General features: G+C 38.3%; 1 long non-coding RNA gene across 1 annotated transcript; it reads left to right on the top strand.

Moving 5' to 3' along the window:
• Positions 1-415: 415 nt before the first annotated feature.
• LOC145784494 (uncharacterized) lies at positions 416-4,541 on the top strand. The gene is made up of 4 exons (XR_014291006.1): positions 416-588; positions 1,377-1,519; positions 1,930-2,139; positions 2,560-4,541. It is a non-coding gene; the product is annotated as an uncharacterized LOC145784494 (long non-coding RNA).
• Positions 4,542-23,447: the final 18,906 nt, after the last annotated feature.

Genomic DNA, 23,447 nt, shown 5'->3' with positions numbered 1-23,447 from the left:
AGTTAACCTTTTTTTTCCAAACAACCTCATTGCAAAAAGATCAATAAGGCTAATACAGTTTACAACTTTATACGGTATATAATTGGCAAATAAATGAAAGCGTAGTTCAGGTTTAGATGCATTATACTGAATTAGAATATGTAGGCTACAGTATTGTACGTAGGCTATGCTGTTTTATTAGCCCTAAATCTATGAAGGCCGAGTGGCTATATTTGACTTGGCCTGCTACAATACAGGGCAGTACCGTACCGGTATAACACAATGTACCGGTATTCGATATAGGCTAGGTCTATGATTTAAAAGTAAAATTTAGTATGGTACCTACTTTAACAAACAAACCTAAGTCATGACATAGACTAGGCTATGTCAATGGTATATGATCAAGTGGTATTAATTTTTTTATATTGCAGTTAATATTGCTTCAATTAAAAAATAAAACATATATACAATTAAATAAAAAACTGGTAGAACTTAAAATGTTGCTGCCCTGTACGATGAAAAGCATAATAGATACAAAGATAGGAACTACCGGTAGGAAGTTGAAGAAAAAGCTACGGAAAGAAATGAAAAAAGATATAGGCCATCCGGGTAATTATTAATTTATATTCTGACTTAAAAAATATTAAATAATGATTGATAACAAAACAACTTACGGTAGGTAGAAAACGTTGCTGACATGGTAAAAAAACGTTTCTGCTGTTGCTGATGTCAGTGAGCTGAAGAGAAATCTAGTTCTAGTGTGAAAACATGTGTTGTTCATATTTTTGTAAACTGTAATGTTTTGGTTTTTCACTGTGTGTTTTACTGCTTTTGTGTCATCATACTAATCTCAGGTGTACGACTGTACGTAATGCTTATTTACAGGGTAGCAACTGAGCTATCTAAACAAACTTTATGTTGTTTTATTTATGTATTTGATGATCAGGGATGTTGATGATGAATAAACACATGGATTGAAATTAGCAATACGAAGTAAAGGCGTGGCTATATTTACAGCACTAGTGTTACCAGATAAGAAATTTTTCCATAATTTAGTAAAGTTTAAAGTAGCTGAAGACAAAAACTTGTGATTTATGAGATTTTGAAATCTTGGGCAAAACTCTTAGCTTAAACCTATCCTTGGCAACACTTTTTACAAAACAATGCTTTTTGATTGCAACCATGGTGATCCACGGTTTTGTCTTCAACTACTTTAAACTTTACTAAATTATGGAAAAATTTCTTATCTGGTAACACTAGTACTGTAAATATAATCACTTCGAATAAGTACTGTTACTGTAAGCTCACAGATACTACAACTATGTTGTGAGTGAGGATTTTAGTTTCTAAAATGATGATATGGGAGAAAATAATTAATACCATACCTAAAATTACAGAAATTGAAAAGTTGTTTGTGTAAGTCCTGTGCAGATAAGTCTTTTAAATGGATATTTTTCACAAAACTTGCACAAGAAAGATCACAACAGCTTTGTTGGAAATGCTTTCAATTTCTTGCTTTTAATGGAAGAATCTTCACAAAGTATGAAGTAGAGAGTGTGGTTATACTTAGTGAGTGACTTTATAGTATTGTTTCAACAATGTCACTGTGAAGCTGAATATATGCAATGACAATTACTCTTAAGTGCAAGCGCATGAGCTATATGAATGCAAAATCTGATTGTGGTGGAGCTGTTGGTTACCTTCAAAACAAAACTTTTCCTTTATATATACATGTTATGTTACCAAATATAAATCAAATATAGTTATTACTATCTAAATCCTTGACAGCCTGTTTTACCTAAAGGAGGATCATCAGAATGTCCTTATTCAAATAGAATCTCTTCTTGTTACTAAATATATTAATTATTGTGGAGATTCATCTGCTAAAATTAAGAAATTTCATGCTTAAAATTAGTAAAAGTTAATTACAAATGCTTATTTTATTTGCAGCTGTAGAACTGAAAGACCTGGATGACAAGTTCAGTGAGACTGTGAAAGCATAAATTTGTAATGACTTTCTGTCTTAAAGCATAAATTCCTTTGAAGACTTCACTGAGGGGTAATTATTACCTAGAATCAGAAAATGCAAGGTGATGATGTGAGAGTCCTGCTGGGGGTATTTAAGAAAGACCAAAAAGTTCACACAAAAATAAAATACAAGTAAGAAAAAGAAAATTTTTGTCTTGTCTGATAAGCGGATAATGCAAGTAACATCAGGACATGAAAAAGCATTGCATTGTAAGAACTATAACAGATGTCGAGCTAATTGTGTCTCTTGTCCTTGATATTAAAAATATTAAATATCTTCAAATTAGGTATACTGTTAGGTAGGTATACATACAGTATATACTGTATTAGGTATACAGGTATACATAATATACATAAAATTAATTGTATTAGGTATACATAATTAGGTATACATATATACTGTACAAACGTTTACATCCAAGGTCGACCAAGCGTGTTATTTATATATTGTTATTTAAGTGTTGAAGGTTTTTGACATAAATCAAGGAACTTCAGTACTTTTTTGTGGTTCTTTTTTATGCGGCCTGCATCATAACTTATATTTTTTTTCAGGAATGTTTGCTCTCCATGTTAAAAGAAAACTCGTCAGCAATAGGGACAGCACTGTCTACTGCTACATACAATACAGATGAAGAAGCATTGTTTGGTCAATTGATTAACCACGCCAAACTTTGAATTTGACAAACACGCCTCTGATATGTGCATGTCACACAGTGTTTAGTATGTATGCACCATTCAACAGAAAAGCACATAAGTGTGATTTAACTTGTCTTGTCGGATTTTTTAATATTTGTGTTAATCACATAAAGTTTGCAGGTGATATTTGTTACTCTTCCCCCAGTTTACATGGTCCCAAACAAATATCTTCTAAACTACTGTGTCGGTTAATCGGTTATGCCTCCAGACATGGCATTGTTTGTAATTGTAAAAAATCTTTTGGGTGTTATTTTCTCAACATTTCAAACTTTCTTGAATCACACTCGCTTGAGCCTGAGAAATTTCTCTTTGTTGGGTCGGTTAAGTGTTTAGGTGTGTATACAATATACATGTAACTGTTTGTCTAATGAACTGGATATTTTGCGGCAAATGCGCTCACTTTGCTGCATTGCCAACAAATGAAAATCGCTATTTTATAAATGTTCAACGACTGTTAACCATACTCTGTTTTACTCATACTGTACGTCTTTTTATGCTTTGTAACTGTTGCATAAATATCGTCTTTTTTGTTTTAATCGTTTACGAGTAACTTATAATGATTAGTTTAGAACACTACATAATCTGTCACGATATGTGAGCGCACGTGAAAATCAAATTAATTGTGTTTTTCTTCTTGATCAAATGATCACCCTGCTTGCCATCAGTTTGTTGCAAATTGCAATGTGACTGGTTTGAAAAGTGATAAAAGATTGGAGGGGAGTTTGGCACTAAAATTGTATTGTATGTATTGTAGTAATTTGAAGTAAGCCTTGGCTTAGACAATATGGTTTGCACTGACGTTATTCAGTTCATTTGAGATTATTTGAACATCGTAAAGAAGCTATTATATGCAACCCAGACAGCCACTCTATTTGGCCAAAATCGTACCCAAATTGGTAAAGATTTGGACCAGATAAAGTGGCTGTCTGGGAGGGCTGTGGAGTCTTGCGAAAAATATGCGACTCCTCGTTTTATAACTAGCCAACTCCGGCTTCAGAGTTTCCATTTTTTTTATAATTTTTATCGTTTTCCATTTTTGTAAAATTTAATTTCATCAAAGTTATGATCGAAATTGATACAGCGACTTTTACAAATTTAACAAAAACAAGCACTTCTATTTTCGGGTGAAGTTTTAGACCCAAATACGGCGAACAAGAAATTATATTCTTTTAAAAAGAGTCTAAACAAAAATTTTGTTTTTCGTTATTTTGTATCAAGTCGGAGTGAGCCTTTTAAATTACTCCATTCCGGATACGCCAAAATTCCTCCGATTCCACAGCCCTGGTTACATTACATATGTTGTTCTGTATATTGTTTGCAATTATTTGAATTTGTATATCTAGTTAACTTTGATATGTGTGGCTGATAAAGTGCTTATTGTCTGCAAATGTGTGGACTGTGCATTCACAATGATGTGTGGACTTACATATATGCACTGTACCGTCATTTTCATGCTTATACCAGATTAGATTATTTCTTGCTATAGTAATCGTTCGTTGTGTTACTTGGTTCAATCAGTGTTTAGACTTAGAACGTTTACTGCCACTGGTATGATTGATATCACTTATCATTATTATGAATATTTCTAGTCGTTAGAGTAGAGTAAGTTTAAGATGATTGGTGTAGGTTCTTTTTCAAAGGATTCAATATTGCAGTGTATGTTCAGGTCTTGGTTTCATCATATGCCTAAGCCTTATGCTAGGCCTATTTGCCCATTGTAGATATGAATGTAGCTACACTATCTGCGGCTTGATTTTTCGTTTTTTTACGTTGTAGTTATCGTCAATTTTCGTTTTCCTCAACTTCGAAGCCTTATTATAATAATACAATATACTGGTACACCGTAGTTGCTTGCTTTGGTACATCCGTGCTTGGTTTGGTAGTTTTTAGAGCAAAGAATTAAGAGCCCGACGCGTGTAGCTGTAGCCTATATTGCCAGTCTTACATGACTGTTGATGTTTGCAGAGCATCTGATGTCAGCCACAGCCTGTACTTTTTGGACAGTTGTGATGCGGAGATATGTTAAGGCAAGACCGTCTTGGTTAAGGGCAAACCATAAAAGTTGTAAGAGAAGCGGGGAAGTTAACACAAGATTCCAAATGAAATTTCACAAATGGTCCACTTGGTCCACCAATTGTATTTTCTAACATCGCTGAAATAAAAGTAACCTGCGCTTGCAATTTGTTTTTATTCTGACCATATAAGTTAATATATGGCAAACATAGCAGAGGTCCAAAAAAGGGTAGAAGCGACAAAGCGGAGCTGACACGTTTTGTCAAGAAAGCAGATCATCTAAGGTACCTACTACTACTCATTCTAAACTACGGTAACGATGGAAGCATTCCTCCATTATGTCACAAAATTTTGTTCTCCCAGGACCCAGGTCATCCCTTCTTTGAAATATGGGTGCACCAACCATCTAAATGTTTTGTGAAAAATTTATTAAAAATACCGTAGGCTACCGTCTTCAGTTTGTTTTGTTGGTTAATCAGCCAGGAAGTGAAGTAGGCCTACTTGTAAAGAACAATAAACAAACTTTTTTTAAAGTAGTCCAGGTCTATGCCAGAAGAAACACTTCATTGTTATTTGCAAGTAGTCTTGCATAGGCTACTTTTCAAAAAAAAATACCAAATTTTCTTGTTGACGAAGCATCCGAGCGGATTTAAATGCAATGTCGGGCTTTGTTATAACTTTGAAAGTTTGTCAACGGATATATGAACAAGCTTACTCACTCAATGGCTTCCACACGCTTAACGTCTTATTTCTATGGAAACCAATGTGAACATGTCAGCGCAAATCATAAAGCCGAAACAAGCCAGACATGAAAATACGCCCACCCGCTATATGCTAAATGCTAGACAAGCTCAGTGTGAACCCCGCATTAGGCTACGAACAATTTTGAAGGACTCCAATGAGGGTTTATTGTTTGAACACGATTGACAGTTTTTAATGTGATCTTTAATTGCACTGTTTTTATTAAAATTAGCTAAATTCAAATGCTCTCCCACTCTTGTCACCAAATGTCGTGTGATCATACCAATGTAGCCTATGTCGAACTCGCATTATGCGAGCAAGGCTGAATCGCCTCCGCACGGGTGTTGGGCGCTTCGCATCCTTGATGCACAAATAGGACCTACAAACATCTGCGGCATGCAACTGTGGTGCAGAGGAACAGACAGCAGATCACATCCTCTACCACTGTCCGGCTTTTACTCCACCAAGGTAGTTGGTCTGTAGGCTAAACGCTGGAAGACTCTAAGATCAAGTGGCTGCTCAAAGCATGCCCGGACATTTGACCCCAATGAAACGCAGTCTAAAAACCAACCTCTTATACGAAAGAAGAATTCTTTAGCATTTCTTTTAAAAATATTTTTCTTATTGCCTATAGGCTTGAAAAGGGCTGTTGGCAATGACTAGCCGAAAAGGTTAGCTTATTGTTTTTGTTTATATAATGTTAAATGTAGTGTTGTTGCTGAGTTATGTCTGTTTATGGTGTAAAAAAGTTACCTCTCTACCCAAATTGCAAATTTGCATGAATAATAGCCTATACAAAAATACTGGTGTAGGCTAACTGTGTAGGACAGGCAATTAAAAGAATAAGAAAAAAATCCACGCCCCTGCAAGAGAGAAGCCCAACTACGGATCCAAAGGATGCAATGCCTGGAAATTCTATATTTAAAGTAAACTTACGATGAAGTTTGTAGTGAAGAGCGTTCAATTCCCAAAATCGCGACTTGCAACTTGGGCCTCGTCGTCCATTAACTTACCTTGAACACACATGTTGTCTAGATTTGTGATTCCGAATCTGAGAGAAGTAAGTAAACAGAATTTTTTTCATCCTCTTCGACCAATCGACATATTTTCGTGAAGCAGTGACCATACGTGCCCGGCTCCTACCAGCTGTTTTATATCTGGTCACGGCGGAAAACCATAATATCTCCGTGGGAAAGTTGTAAAATAAAATTCCCGAATCCTTTCGTCTGAAGCCTGTGCGATAACAACCAGCAAAACACACTTTTGAAAGCTTCTTCACGAATTGTATTTCAAGAAAAACTCAGCAACATGGGCTGTTAAAAATTAGTGCAACGCGTATGCACTTCGCAGTAGAAAACTTGTCACCACAATACAGATTTCTGGGATAAAAGACGAAATTTCGTCTAGTTGGTAAGCACAAGCAAAACAGTTTTAATATTCGACCAACCTTTCCAGCGACAATTCTAAAATGACGAAACTGACTTGGGATATTTAAAACCACATAACTTGCATCTGTGACGTAATAGTCGATAGTATTGTATAGTCGATAGTATTCATTCCAGCACAAGGTAAATTTAAAGGCTTATGCAACATTTCGTAATTCAAGATTTAAGATAATGAAATAGTTCACAGGTGTTTCAAAAGAATGCTGAAATCTCTGCTCATTTTTTAGCAATATTCCATGACGTAAGACGATAGGTTAACTAGACTTCAACGGTTTTATGTGACGTTTGATTTGGGGAACGATTGTCCGTAACAATATCAATAGGCTATCTTGGACTGGATCGTCATACCATTGTTTGTCTCCTATTTTTTTCAACATAATATGCCGAATTGGATTACTTTTTCTATTTTGGTTTAACGCGTAAAACATAAATTTCAAACTTCTTGTATTAGGCTATAGCCTACTGTGACATGCCACTAGCCTACAATAGGCTACATCCCAGCTAGCGGAGACTGTCATTTTTTACATTGATTCAACCTCTACAGACGTTGGGTCGGTGTGGAAGTGGCTGATTTCTGGCTGGGGTGTTATAATTATCGCTCTATCGACGTGACTTTATATCAAAGTACGTTTGATTTCCGCAAGATGATATCTGGGTATAATTGGATTTTTGCAAGATGTTTTACTTTTATTTTGTTTGTCATTGTCAGTGTTGTACGTTGACGCCGTCAATTTGACAGCGTCAACGTTTTGTTGACGCTGAGGCTAGCGCCGTCATTTTTTTTTAATTGACGGAAGGGATAGCATCGTTTCACAATGTATTTTGGCCAGCGCAACTCAACAAAATTACCGTCTTTCGTGTTGGTTGGAATGGCTACCTGGAATACAAGCGGAAGAAGTTCGCCAAATGGTGATCAGTCACTCATATCGTGAGCAGTATCGAGAACGAGGGATCAGAGAGAGAAAGCGAAAAATCAATGAATGTCGGAGGTTGAAGAAACTTTTTTTCAAGAGCTCTATGTCCCTGAAAAGAGCGATTTTGTTGCAGTGGACCTTGTTAAAAGATTTATATAATATGCTGAACCATCACAGCACGCTTGGAACAGTGATGCATTTCCGAGTGAACGTTTTCAAGACTTGTTTTTGAAATAAAACACACCAATACCATCCAGCGCTGCTGTGGAACACATGTTTTCACTTGGAAAGGACATTATGCGTCCCAAACGCAGCAGACTGTCAGACAAACGTTTTGAAATGCTTGTGTTTCTAGTTTCTACAAGGAAATAACTACCGTATTCCAGACAGCCACTTAATCTGGTTCTGATCGTATTTTAACCGGGCATGGTCGGGCGTGAACAGAAAATGCTGATGCCAGATCAAAACCGCCTCTGGTCTGGACATGGTAGCACGAACAACGGATGCTAAGCAGCTAGTTACAATCAGTGTTGGGCGCGATAACTCATTTTTCAGTTAAGCGATAACGATAATCGATAAACGAAAAATGCCTAAAGCGATAACGATAAACGATAAATCAAAAAAAAGTTAAGCGATAACGATAAACGATAAATTATCGCCGATAATGTCCGATAACGATAATTCTTTTTTTTTTGATTAGCGCTGCCCCATCCCATGCAGCACGAACTGTTTTCATCAACATGACGAAAAATCGAACATAATATACTGTAAAGGGACAAAACTTTTTGTAAGTTATGCATGAATACAATCGCAAAAGCGGCAGTAGGTATCGAATCTTCAACCTCTTGATCCAGAATCAAACCACTGAGGTAACCGCCGTGCTTATAATTATACCTTCAGATACCAGTTGGATGCTTTTATCAATTGAGTTACACTGCCGCTTACGTGCAGTAGGCAAAATAATTAAATCAAATGAAAATATCATAAAACGTTCCAAACTTTGTATTTTGCTTTCTGCAGGGCTGTTTACAGCAAAGTCAGCAATAATTGAAAAAATTCCAAAAAACGCAAAATGCTTGAAAATTTATCAGTAATCTTAAGCGTTATTGGTAGTAAAAATGTGCATACACTGTGAAATCCATCAAGCTTGTGAAATTTGATAATAGATTTGCCTAGCGTCTTATATATAGGACAGCCTTTTTCTCAAAAAGTACAAACACAATTAGGAAAAAAATAATTGTGATATGTTTTTTAGGTCATAATTAGCCTATGCAACATTTAAATTTTCCGAATTTTTTTTTAAGTAGGCCTACTTTCACTTTGGGCACAAATGGGTTAACTTTTTAAGTTAAATGGCACTTACGCATTTGGTTATTATTTTTGGATTAAAGTTATATCGCCAAGCTAGAAAAAAATCGATCTTACAGTCTATAGCCGATCTTGTGTTGTTATTGTGTGTGAATTTTGTCTTTTAAACTGAGTTTGTGACGTAACCGCACGTCTCAAGGCAAGTTCTTGCAATTTTAGTTAATCTACTCATCTAAAGATTTAATGCACTTAAAACAGTAAGTTTCATGCTTTGACGAGAGAGATTTTATTTTTTTACGACAATTACTAAAAACTAACACTTCCAACAAAAAAAGAAAACACAAGAATAAAATAGTTGAACGTGAGGTGGCGCGAAAGACCATGTTTCCGATGTAAAAGCGGCCTCGTATTGCGACATTTTCACAAACCACTTGTCAATTTCTGTCGCTTCGCTTCAAAGGAACCTGTACCGCCTGTGCGCTTACATTTTAATTGTAAAATTCACTCGCGATTGCCGATTGCAGCAAAACAACAAGAGACTTGTTGCATGCATTTCATTGCATTGCAATTTGCAACTCTAAAAATTATTGTGTTGTCAGAGCCGTCGCTGCAGGAGGCGTGCCCCCTCCCCTGACAACGACCTGTGCATACACACTTCAGGCACTGAAGAAGAACTGGTTTTAATTTTAGTTTCATTAACTAAGTGGCTAGTAAAAATATTACTTTTCATGGTCTTTCCACTTGTGCGTTGATCCGAAATAAAATTTATCGGCGATTAATTATCGGCGATAATCAAATATTGCCTTTGGCGATAACGATAAACGATAACTGAAAAAATAATTGAGCGATAACGATAAGCGATAAAAAATTATCGCCGATAATTATCGCCGATAAATTATCGTCGATAATGCCCATCACTGGTTACAATGTAGTCTCAAAACATAGCCTAATACCTGCTCTTTATTCATAGCTATTGTTAGCCTAAACTTAGTTGAAATACTTCCATTTGGTCAGACCCTGGCTAACATAGCGTAAGAAATTAGCGCTGATGCTGACGCTGTCAATTTTTTTGAGAGCTGACGCAGTAGGCTACTTTACGCCGTAGCCTGAAGTTTTTAGGCAATTCACGCTGACGCTGACGCCGTCAATTTATTTCATTGGCGCGTACAACACTGGCCCAGGGCCTATAAGAGGGGGTACGGAGGTCGGAGGGTACGGCGTACCCTTGAGGGCCCAGGCCTGTGTTTGTGGGGGGCCCGAAATTGTGGTTTTATAGTTTACGCGCAAAAATGTTTGGTTAAAACCATCTTAAACGACTGATTTCAAGCATAAAAGTTGTTATTCTTTAGTCCTGGGGTGCCCGTAATCTAGCAAAAGGGCTCAGAAAGGTAATCGAATGCTTTTCGAGGAAATTAGGGGCCCAAAGTGGTAATTAATGCTTTACGTGCAAAATTGTTCTGCTAAAAGCACCCTAAATTGAATCATATAGTTAGTTATTGTCCCGTCTGGGGGGGGGGGGGCATAGTGTAGCAAAAGCAGGTTTGCGAAAAACCCAGGCAAAAGCCCGGGTGTTTTTTTTGTGTTTTTGAACAACTACCGGTATTTAATTGACATAGGTAGTTTCACGCTTATTTCACTTCAAAATGAATTTTGGAGTTAGAGCAGGAGCCGGAAAATACTTTCGGAGCAGGACCAGAGCCGAAGTCAAAAAAGTGATTTCTCTCGTTCACCTTTGCAAGTGCTGGGCATGATGTGGTGAATGCAAAAGTTAATGAAGAAAGGTGAGGATTGGTCAGATGATTAACTTGATTATGTTTTAACAAGATGTCATGTGTGAGCCTTGGTAGAGAGCTTGGCTTTGTACCAGATACATACAACACTCAGTAACGTTAATGGACTTAACATTAAACACAAAAAAAAAACATGAAAAAACTGCTAAATCCAATGTTTTTGACATGACACACCGGTAGTGTCCTTTTCAGAAATAATTATAAGCTACATCTAAGAGAAATAAAAAAATGAATTTAAAAATTTTACATTAAAGATGTACAATAAGCGACACCTATCAACAGCAGTAGGCTACAGCACCATCAATAACTGACACACGAATTCAATGCAGGATACAGAAATTGGCGAGGGTCAGATCACATGATATGCACAACACAAATAATAGTTTTATTGCAGCCTGATACTATTATTGCGCACAGATGTCCAATTCTGCAGTAAAATGTTGTGTGATGTGCAATACGCCTAAGCAAACATCACACTTTTTGCCCAAGACAAAGGGGGCCCGGAGTGAGAGGGGGGCCCGGAATGACTCCTCGTACCCCTAGTGAAAATTTCTCTCAGAGGCCATGCTGGCTGGACTCATTGTTTTGTATCGTCACGTTGTAAGTCGTGCAAGACCTGGTGCGTTGCGCTTGAAATGGCTTCGCTCTTGGTAGGAATAGGATTTCTTTGTGGGTTTTTTTGCCTGCCTTGCTATTTTTGCTATGAACTGAACGCAGATGTATTCCCTTTACGACCACCATCAGCGCTCTTTATAACACTCCATGGCCGATCTTCATAGCAAGTGTCTATTTATAAAAATCTTGAAAATATCAGTTAATACTATATGGGCTAAAAAGGTATTCCCTGAATATATGTAGTTGATGTTATTTTTGTTGTAACTTTTTTTCTCCTTTAATCTTAAACTTTTCTGAAGGTGTTGCGACCCCGCCAATTTTCTTTCCACTTAATGACTTTTTTCGATCTCAAGCACGTTCTAACCTTCGCGTTTTGTTGCTTCTACCTATTTCTGCAATCTAGACCTTTGTTATGTTGGCGTGTATTGTTTTCGTTGTGATGGGCAATAAAAACAACTGAGTACCGAACTAAACTGATATTTTAACAGATTTGAAAAAAAATTGAACAATGTGTGCCTTGAGATTAGTGTCTTGATCACGTGATCTTAAATAGCATTTTGTATTCATTTCTTCACTTTCGTAAGTTCTAGCTTCTAGAGTAGAAGTAGACCAGCCAGGTCTAATTCTGAGTTCAGTTCAGTCTGAGCCGTTCAGGTGTAATGCCCGTATTTTGCTTGAAGGTTGAGACTAAAATAAGTTCAGTTTCTTTTTATTTCTGATCACAACGAAAAAACAATATATGACAAACATAGTTGAGGTCTTGAAAAAAGTAGAAGCAACAAAACGCTTCAATAAGTGATTAAGTTAAAAGAAAATTGGCACGGTTGCAACACCTTCAGAAAAATTTAGGATAAAAAGAAATTACAAACAACAACATATATCTAGGGCAATAGCTTTTTGCTGACATTTTCAAGTTGTAAATTTCTTCCCATAGACTTCATCGGATTCATGAAAGGCTAGGTCAGTGGTTCTTAACCAGGGTGCCATTTATGTTTCGCTAGGGTGCTGCAAGTTATTAGAGTAGCGTCATTAAATATGCCCCCCAGACATTGAAAAGATTTGCGCTAAAACTGAGCTCAAATTTCGCACTGACTTTGTTTGAAATGAACTTCATTAAATTGTACGGTACGGTACATGATATGATATGGATGGGATGCAACCTAGTTCGTACCCTGAACAGTTCGGACCCTCAGTTCGTACCCTAAAAAGATCGAAAAAAAAAATTAAAAAAAGCGGAAGTCGCTGATCGCAGTTTCTGCAAACATTTTAAAATTTTCCCCCTGAAAAGATCGAGAGAAAGATAGCACAAAGCCGAAGTCGCTGATCGCAGTTTCCGCTAACCTTAGGCAGTGGCTATTTGACCGGCGCCGGTCTTTGAATCTGAAACACTATTTGACCGGTCATGACGTCACTATACAGTCACTTTTTTCTTTTTCTCTTTCAAAGCAAAAGACGAGAAGCGCATATAAGTTCTAAATCCAACCATCTCACTCAACTCGTAACGTGGCGCATGCGATACGTCGCCGCCCCCGACTCTAGAGGGACTGAGTTCGATACTACCCGGAAGCGTTCTTTTTTTTATTTATTTTTTTTTAACTAAATTTTGACACGAAGTGCATTTTTGTAGTCAGTTTTTAATTATTTTTTATGTCTTTTCAAATGTGAGTAATAAAGTTAGAGTTTTTTTAATTTGCTGGAATTTGAGAATTTCTGTGGTTAATTTTCCGATTGTGGCCGTGCTAACTACTGATACGGTATATAGCATAGGCGCCGACTTTTATTTTTGCACGGGGTGGCGGATAGCACAATATGGCAACCTAAAAACTTTCAACCTGCATGTTTTTGTTTGATTTTTACTAAGCGTGTTTCGTAGATGGCAATTGTCTTTTCACACCTGATTTGTAGCTCGATAATTTACAAAGCTACTTTAAAACAAAGCACAGGAGGTATGTCGTGAATTTTATTGTTACGTTGCTGCTCTGACACTTAACATTTGGCAAAAGTATTTTTGCGAACAGCAGCTCTGTCAATCCAACTGTTAATCAACTGGTCAAGTTGTAACCTTGCAGTTTCTGCTTGATAAACATTTAAAATTAGGACGTGGTTCAATCGCTGTTGCGTCATGGTAGATCGCAAGTAGGTTTTTATGCGCCTGAGTGCACTAAACGATCGCTCCGCCTCGCAGGTGGTGGAAGGCAACGATAAGTATATTTTCACACTGCAGACCACGTTGGAAGCATTAATGAAATTGTTTCATTGCTTGCAAATAGATCAAGCAGTTGCGACATAGTTGCAAATCGGACAGAATGCTCTATCTTTGCATCTATCGTATTCTAGCCACGGGAATTCGCTCTCCCACGATTTTTGAAAGCTTCTCCCTTCAACAGCGATTATCCTGCTCGTGCTCGGTTCTTCCACCTCCCTGATCGTGCTAACGCCTTTTGGCAGTGGCACACTTTCGTTCAGGCGTTTGGTCACTTTCATGCTGGCTGAAATCCTGACTAGACGCAACAAAAATGACCTGCAATTTTGAACGCTTTTTCGGTGGCATCTTTAAGCTGAATAAAACTGGAATGTCGGCGAAAACTTTTACTGGACGACTTTTCGTAATTTTTTCTATGATGTAACAAGCAACTCCTATGTCAGACCAATAACTTCCCGCCTCAGACTTTTACAAGACGACTTTTCGTGATTTTTTCTATGATGTAACAAGCAACTCCTATGTTAGACCAATAAATTCCCGCCTCACAGTTTGTCATGCATTGACACGCAATATTACTGCATGAAGTAGATAACAAAGTAGAAATTAAAGCATGAAGTAGAAGTAGATAACAGTACACTCCAATTAAAATCGGAAAATAACTCAAAATGCAAAATCTTGAGTAATTGAAAAAGGTTGCTTTTATTATTGGGAATTGGGGTGTAGCTTTCCTCGAATAGAATCATGTAAACGTGTAAATTTGCAGAACATTAAAACTGCTACTTTACTAAGTGCACTTTTTAAATAAAACTCAAAAAGTTTCGAAAATTGCATTTTTTTAATGAAATTTGAAAATAGATATTCATGTATTTATTTAGGGGGTGGAGCTATCAATCATCGAGATAATTTTATTTCCAAGTATTTTATAGCTGGCATAATTTATAGCGATATCATGAGCAGTTTAAAAAATTTAAAAAAAGATTTTTGAGGGAGGCAATGGAAAGATCGTATTTTGTTGATTAATAAATCCCATTGTAATCCTAACAAATGTAACAATGACTTATGACAAGTAACAAATAAAACGATCGCAACAACAACAAGGAAAAAACTCGTAGCCACGTGCTGTGTAATCTTCACGTAGCTTGCTTGATGTTACGCGAGTATCATGCTTGTGACAAAAACTATCATTTTCTTCGTAATACTGTATTGGTTCACCTCTTGCTTTACGTTGACTTGAAGCGAAAACCAATGATCAAAAAAAGATTTAAACGTCCGTTCAAATTACATTTATTTGCAGCAAGTAATGTAACCTAAACGGGGTGGCTGCCACCCCGTCACAGCGGTTACGGGGTGGCGTGGCCACCCCGTAACCCCGTAAGTCGGCGCCAGTGGTATATAGCCTACATAATTTTTCAATTCAAGCACGTTTTAAACTTTTCAAGGTTTTGCCACGTTTTCCCGTGCATTAATGTGCTGGGAGGTCTATATCGATTTTTGTAGTTAGTATCTTTTTCGTCCCGGACGCGTTAATGACGAAAAATAAAATGATTGATTGATGTGACCGTGTTTGCCGAACGAAGCAATACATTTTTGCCTTCAACAAAATGCACTTTGGGTCAAAATTTAGTTAAAAAAAAAGAACGCTTCTGGGTAGTATCGAACTCAGTCCCTCTAGAATAGGAAGAGGCGACGTACCACATGCGCCACGTAACAAGTTGAATAAAATGGTTGGATTCAGAACTTATATGCGCGCTTCTCATCTTTTGCTTTGAAAGAGAAAAAGAAAAAAAGTGACTGGACAATGACGTCATGACCGGTCAAATAGTGTTTCAGATTCAAAGACCGGCGCCGGTCAAATAGCCACTGCCCTAACCTTAACCAGCATAGGCTAATCTATGCTCTAACCCTAACCCTCGCTGATCGCAGTTTCCGCAAACATTTTCCGTAGATTCCGCTAACCGCAGTTTCTGCTAACCTTTACCCTAACTCTTAACCATAGATTAATCAATGCTCTAACCCTAACCCTCGCTGATGGCAGTTTCCGAAAACATTTTTCCGCAGTTTCCACTAACTTTTACCCTAACCCTAATTATAGAGCAATCTATGCTCTAACCCTAACCCTCGCTGATCGCAGTTTCTGCAAACATTTTTCCGCAGTTTCCGCTAACCTTTACCCGAACTATAGAGCAATCTATGCTCTAACCCTAACCCTCGCTGATCGCAGTTTCCGCAAACATTTTTCAGCAGTTTTGCTAATTGCAGTTTCGGCTAACCCTAACTCTAATCATCGAGTAATCTATGCTCAGCTCTAACCCTCGCTGATCGCAGCTTCCGCAAATATTTTTCCGCAGTTCCGTGGTTTCCGCTAACCCTAACCCTCGAGTTTGTTTGCGGAAACTCCGATCAGCGACTTCGGCTTTGTGCTATTAAACTGCGGTCAGCGACTTCGGCTTTTTTTAATTTTTTCTCTCGATCTTTTCAGGGTACGAACTGAGGGTCCGAACTGTTCAGGGTACGAACTAGGTTGCACCCATATGGATGTAACTTAATTCGTACCATAAACAATTTGTACCGTCAGTTCGTACCTTGAAATGATCTAGAGAAACAATTAAAAAAAGCCGAAGTCGCTGATCGCAGTTTCCGCAAACATTTTAAAATTTTCCGCAAACAAATAAAAACTCTTAGGATCATTACGGTACCACAAATTTTAAAATGTTTGCGGAAACTGCGGAAAAACGAAAACTGCAATCAGTGACTTCGGCTTTGTTCTATTTTTTTTATCAATCTTTTCAGTTTGTTTGTTTGCGGAAACACCCTAACTCTTTTAAAATATTTGCGGAAACTCCGATCAGCAACTTCGGCATACTCTTAGGATCATTACCGGAAGTTTTAAAATGTTTGCGGAAACTGCGATCAGCAATGTTCTATTTTTTTGACAGTGGCTGTTTGACCGGCGCCGGTCTTTGAATCTGAAACACTATTTGACCGGTCATAACGTCACTATATAGGCATTTTTTTCTTTTTCTCTTTCAAAGCAAAAGACGAGAAGAGTGCCTATATAAGTTCTAAAGTCAACACTTATCTTCAACTGATTCTGTGGCGCATAGGATACGTATCTGGCTAGTGCTCCAGAGGGAATGAGTTTGATACTACACGGGAAGCATTTTTTTTTGGGCAGTGGCTATTTGACCGGCTCCGGTCTTTGAATCTGAAACACTATTTGACCGGTCATGACGTCACTACATAAGCGCTTTTTTCTCTTTCAAAGCAACAGACGAGAAGTGCCGATATAAGTTCTAACTTCAACACATATTCTTCAACTCAGTCCGTGGGGCATGCGATACGTCTCCGGCTGCCAATCTAGAGGGGATGAGTTTGATACCATCCGGAAACATTCTTTTTTTTTATCTAAATTTTGACCCGAAGCGCATTTTTGTGGTCAATTTTTAATTTGAGTAGCCTACAGCCCATTTTTTATGTCTTTTTAAATGTGAGTAATAATGTTAGAGTTTTTTTAATTTGCTGGAATTTGAGAATTTCTCTTGGTAATTTTCCGATCGTCATAAGTCAACGTGTGTTGCCGAACGACCCTACATTTTTCTCTCAAGTTAGTTATATACAATACTTCTTTAAAAAATGGTTTTACCATTATCATTTCTTTTCAAAGAAGTATTGTATATAACTAATTTGAGAACGGATGCAACCTAGTTCGTACCCTGAACAGTTCGGACCCTCAGTTCGTACCCTAAAAAGATAGAAAGAAAAAATTAAAAAAAGCGGAAGTCGCTGATCGCAGTTTCCGCAAACATTTTAAAATTTTCCCGCTGAAAAGATCGAGAGAAAGATAGCACAAAGCCGAAGTCGCTGATCGCAGTTTCCGCTAACCTTAACCATAGGCTAATCTATGCTCTAACCCTAACCCTCGCTGATCGCAGTTTCCGCAAACATTTTCCGTAGATTCCGCTAACCGCAGTTTCCGCTAACCTTTACCCTAACTCTAACCATAGATTAATCTATGCTCTAACCCTAACCCTCGCTGATCGCAGTTTCCGAAAACATTTTTCCGCAGTTTCCGCTAACCTTTACCCTAACCCTAACGGGTCTGCTACTATTCGGTGAGTCCGATTCGGTGAGTCCGATTCGGTGAGTCTGATTCGGTGAGTTCCTAACTTCTAACCCCTAACCTTAACTCCTAACCCCTAACCCTAAAACGGCAATGATAATTAGGCTACGGTACCCAATAATTAAAAAAAAAAATTGAAAAAATCCCCCGTTAAGGGATCGGACTCACCGAATCGGACTAACCGAATCGGACTCACCGAATCGGACTCACCGAAACGGGCCATTCCGAACCCTAACTATAGAGCAATCCATGCTCTAACCCTAACCCTCGCTTATCGCAGTTTCCGCAAACATTTTTCCGCAGTTTCCGCTAACCTTTACCCTAATTATAGAGCAATCTATGCTCTAACCCTAACCCTCGCTGATCGCAGTTTCCGCAAACATTTTTCCGCAGTTTTGCTAACCGCAGTTTCGGCTAACCCTAACTCTAATCATCGAGTAATCTATGCTCAGCTCTAACCCTCGCTGATTGCAGTTTCCGCAAATATTTTTCCGCAGTTCCGCTAACCCTAACCCTCGAGTTTGTTTGCGGAAACTCCGATCAGCGACTTCGGCTTTGTGCTATTAAACTGCGATCAGCGACTTCGGCTTTTTTTAATTTTTTCTCTCGATCTTTTCAGGGTACGAACTGAGGGTCCGAACTGTTCAGGGTACGAACTAGGTTGCACCCTTTGAGAACTATACTTGAGAACTATTAACTAACTTGGACTGTAGGCTACTCAAATTAAAAATTGACCACATAAATGCGCTTCGAGTCAAAATTTAGATAAAAAAAAATGAAAAAAGAATGCTTCCGGATAGTATCGAACTCATCCCCTCTAGATTGGCAGCCGGAGACAAACCCTACGCGCCACGCACTGAGTTGAAGAATACGTGTTGAATTTAGAAGTTATGTCGGCGCTTCTCGTCTTTTGCTTTGAAAGAGAAAAAGAAAAAAGTGCTTATGCAGTGACGTTATGACCGGTCAAATAGTGTTTCAGATTCAAAGACCGGAGCCGGTCAAATAGCCACTGCCTTTTTTTTTTTTTAATTTTTAACTAAATTTTGACCCGAACTAACTCAATCGTTAGGCTTCTCCATTTTTGTGGTCAATTTTTAATTTGAGTACCTAGCCTACAGCCCAATTTTTTATGTCTTTTCAACTATGAGTAATAAAGTTAGTTTTTAATTTTCTTGCATTTAAGAATATCTCTGGATAATTTTCCGTTCGTCATAAGAGGATGTGACCGTGTTTGTTGAACGACGCATTACATTTTTGCGTCGTTTGGCAAACACGGTCACATCCTCTTATGACGGACGGAAAATTATCCAGAGAAATTCTTAAATTCAAGAAAATTAAAAAATAAAATTATATAAGTAATAAAGTTAGAGTTTTTAATTTTCTGGAATTTAAAAATTTCTCTGGGTAATTTTCCGTTCGTCATAATTTTCCGTTTGTCATTACATTTTTGCGTCGTTCGTTTAAATTAAAAATTACCACAAAAATGCAGAAGCCTAACGATTGAGTCACTTCGGGTCAAAATTTAGTTAAAATTTAAAAAAAAGCGCTTCCGCGTAGTATCGAACTCATTCCCTCTGGAGCACTAGCCAGATACGTATCCTACGTGCCACAGAATCAGTTGAAGATAAATGTTGACTTTAGAACTTATATAGCAGTGGTTCCCAAACTTTTTTGAGCGCGACCCAAATATGAGTTTGGTGAACATCTCGCGACCCAAGACGCAGAAAATCTGTATAAACAATTTCAGCAGTCTATACTGTTTTTGCAATGTTTGCCTGCTTCTTCTTCTCTCGTTTGACTTGTAGTAGCTTAGATTGGCAATGCCTCATCGTGTAGCCATGATACGGTAGTTGGGTCCGGTTGTCAAATACGGTACCGATGTTTCCACTTGGAGGCCGTAAGATGGGACATTCGTGGAATATGTGTAGCATTGTTTGTTCTACCGCTCCGCAGACACATATCGGCGTATTGTGCAACCCCCACCTAAACAGATTAGCTCCAGTGCAGCCAACGTCACATCTGATCCTGTTCAATGTGACCCATGCCTTTCTTGAGAGGTCTGCTCCAGGAGGGATGGAGAGTGCTGGTATAACTGAAAACTGGGGAGGGATATGTGGCAGCTCGTTCCATTCCTGGGCCCATGTCTCCATGCAGCTGAAGTTCTTATCCACAAGTGGTGTAGCATATCGATGAAATGGTTGATGACAGGCGTTGAAGCCTGACTGGTCCATATCTTTGGGAGTGACTGTGGAGAAGGTGTTGAGGATCGAGTCTTGCATGCAAAGCCAGTTTGTGAGAGGCTTCTTCCCTACGGACATGAGCAGGAGCAATGCCAGCCAAAGTTGGTAGATAAGCAGTAGGTGTGGGGCGGAGACAGCCAGTGATGATGCGCAAGGTGTCGTTAATGCATACATCCATCTTTTTTGTGTTTCTGCTACGGTTCCACACAGCTGTGGCATATTTGGCTGAGCTGTAGACCAAGGCTAGTGCACTTGTACGCAAGGTTGATGCTCGGGCTCCCCATCCTGTTCCTGCAAGGCTTCTCAAGAAGTTATTTCTCGAGGTAACCTTGGCACGGACTGACTCCATGTGGGGTCTGTAGGCCAACTGCCGGTCAAGTTTTACTCCAAGGTAAGTTGGGTTTGCAGTATAATATGGTAAAGGATTTCCGTTTAGCGAGACAGACATTTGACGCTGGGATTCCCGATTATTTAAATGCCTGCTATAAACAAGACACAGACAATCAGTTGTAGAGTGGTGTAGCCTACTGTAGCTCGTCTTGCTCAGAGAGTAAGTAAAAGTGCTGGATTCGTTGTAGAGTCAAACCGGTTTGGCTTCAGTGCCTCTTCTTGGTGCTTAAAAATAGCCTACGCACATTTTTTTGCACATGTCGGATGTCTCTTCTTGTTCTTCTTTGTATTCGTTTGACAACATTTTATAACACAGCCTACGTAGCGGCTTCCCTGCAACCAGGGTCGCAGATAAAAATTAACTTCAAATTAAAAAAATAGTTCAGAAATCTTAAATTGTCAACTCAGAGAGTAATCTACGTTTAACGTGATTTGTTGAAGGAAGTGACTTGAATGCCGGTAAAACTGTTGGCCATAATTGATTGATAGAAGAGAAGCCAAATAAAAGTGTAGGATGCAATAATACTGTCGATGTTGGGATTAAAACAACTCAATAGAAGAAAAAAAAGTTTCTTTATAAATTAATTTACAACAGTCCTATTTTGGCAGATTTAGATCGTCTCTGCACGACCCATTTTCTGACCCTTCGCGACCCATGTTTGGGTCGCGACCCATACTTTGGGAACCACTGTTATATAGGCACTCTTCTCGTCTTTTGCTTTGAAAAAGAAAAAAATGCCTATATAGTGACGTCATGACCAGTCAAATAGTGTTTCAGATTCAAAGACCGGCGCCGGTCAAATAGCCACTGCCTATTTTTTTTTTTCGATCTTTTCAGTTTGTTTGTTTGCAGAGGGTGCAATCTAGTTCGTACCTTGAACCATTCGTACAGTTAGTTCGTACCCTGAAAAGATCGAGAGACAAAATTAAAAAAAGCCGAAGTCGCTGATCGCAGTTAGGGATAATCACAGTTTAATAGCACAAAGCTGAAGTCGCTGATCGGAGTTTCCCCAAACAAGTTAGCAGAAACTGCAAAACTGCGCAAATATGTTTGCAAAAACTGCGATCAGCGAGGGTTAGAGCATAGATTACTTTATGGTTAGAGTTTGGGTAAGCGGAAACTGCGGAAAAATGTTGGCGGAAACTGCGATCAGCGAGGGTTAGAGCATAGATTACTCTATGGTTAGAGTTAGGGTAAGCGAAAACTGCGGTTAGAGGAAACTGCGATCAGCGGACTTTGGTTTTGAGCTATTTTTTCTCTCGATCTTTTCAGGGAGAAAATTTTAAAATGATTGCGGAAACTGCGATCAGCGACTTCGGCTTTTTTTAATTTTTTTACTCGATCTTTTCAAGGTACGAACTGACGGTCCGAACTGTTCATGGTACGAACTAGGTTGCATCCGTTTGCAGATGCTGCTAACCGATACTTCGATACCCTAACCCTTTTAAAATGTTTGCGGAAACTACGATCAGCGACTTCGGCTTTTTTAATTTTTTCTCTCGAAATGGCTTTCGCTAATATACTCTTCCCATCTTCGCGTCACCAGATCTCGGTCGAACTTAGTTCCACAAAATTAGAGCATTAACTTACTTCCACAAAAAAGGCTGTGACTATATTTACACTAATATAGCCTCAATAGCGTTGCCAGATAAGGAATTCTGCCCTAATTCTGCATGTTTCAAGTCACAAAAAATCTAACAGACGTTGGATAACTCGTGAAATGTGAATAAACATTCAACCACGCATTCGCTTTTTCACTACCACGCATTTTGACTTTGAAGTTGCTCCTCATGCGCGGAAAAATAAGCAGTGTGTGAGTGTGTGTGCTATGCGAATCTCAGTTAGCAATTCACTTTCCAGAGAAAGCCATGCGATTAGCTGCTGTTTTGCGGGCAAGAGCAGTGTAAGCTGTTTTTTGATTTCGGCATTCTTTAAGCCCGTTTGAATGATCTTAATCTCTTTCTATTTTTATCAAAGATAGAAGTATTTTATCTTTGAAACACCACTTGTAATATAAGTCATTTTGTTGCCCCTCAACCATAAATTTACGGGGGGTGCTGCCCCCTGCCCTTCCGGCATTCGGCGCGTATGAGTATTAGTATTATCTGAACCAGTCTAGCAAACACACCATTTGGCATTTGAGTTTATGAATCAAAGCAAACAGTTCTGCATCAAAAAGCACATGCAACATTGTCCAGCAAACATGGTTGCATCCTCTTTTGATGAACAAAAGTTCACCCAAAAAATTAAACTTCAACACAATAAAAAGGCAGTGGCTATTTGACCGGCGCCAGTCTTTGAATCTGAAACACTATTTGACTGGTCATGACGTCACTATATAGGCATTTTTTTCTTTTTCAAAGCAAAAGACGAGAAGAGTGCCTATATATATATATATATAAGTTCTAAATTCGGCAGTTATGTTGAACTGATTCGGTGTAGCGTAGGATAAGTCTCCGGCTAGTGCTCCAGAGGGAATGAGTTCGATACTACGCGGAAGCATTGTTTTATTTTTAGTTTTTAACTAAATTTTGACCCGAATTGACTCAATCGTTAGGCTTCTGCATTTTTGTGGTTAATTTTTAATTTGAGTAGCCTACAGCCCAATTTTTTATGTCTTTTCAACTATGAGTAATAAAGTTAGAGTTTTTAATTTTCTGGAATTTGAGAATTTCTCTGGATAATTTTCCATTCCTCATAAGAGGATGTGACCGTGTTTGCCGAACGACGCATTACATTTTTGCATCGTTTGGCAAACACGGTCACATCCTAAAGAAATTCTTCAATTCAAGAAAATTAAAAAATAAAATTAAGTAATAAAGTTAGAGTTTTTAATTTTCTGGAATTTGATAATTTCTCTGGGTAATTTTCCATTTGTCATTACATTTTTGCATCGTTCGGCAAACACATCCTCTTATGACGAACGAAAAATTATCCAGAGAAATTTTTAAATTCAAGAAAATT

The sequence above is a fragment of the Aplidium turbinatum genome, chromosome 15 (genome assembly GCF_918807975.1).
Source record: "Aplidium turbinatum chromosome 15, kaAplTurb1.1, whole genome shotgun sequence".
Lineage (NCBI taxonomy): Eukaryota > Metazoa > Chordata > Ascidiacea > Aplousobranchia > Polyclinidae > Aplidium > Aplidium turbinatum.
The sequence above is the reverse complement of the archived record's forward strand: the minus strand, read 5'-3'. Positions and strand labels throughout refer to the sequence as shown.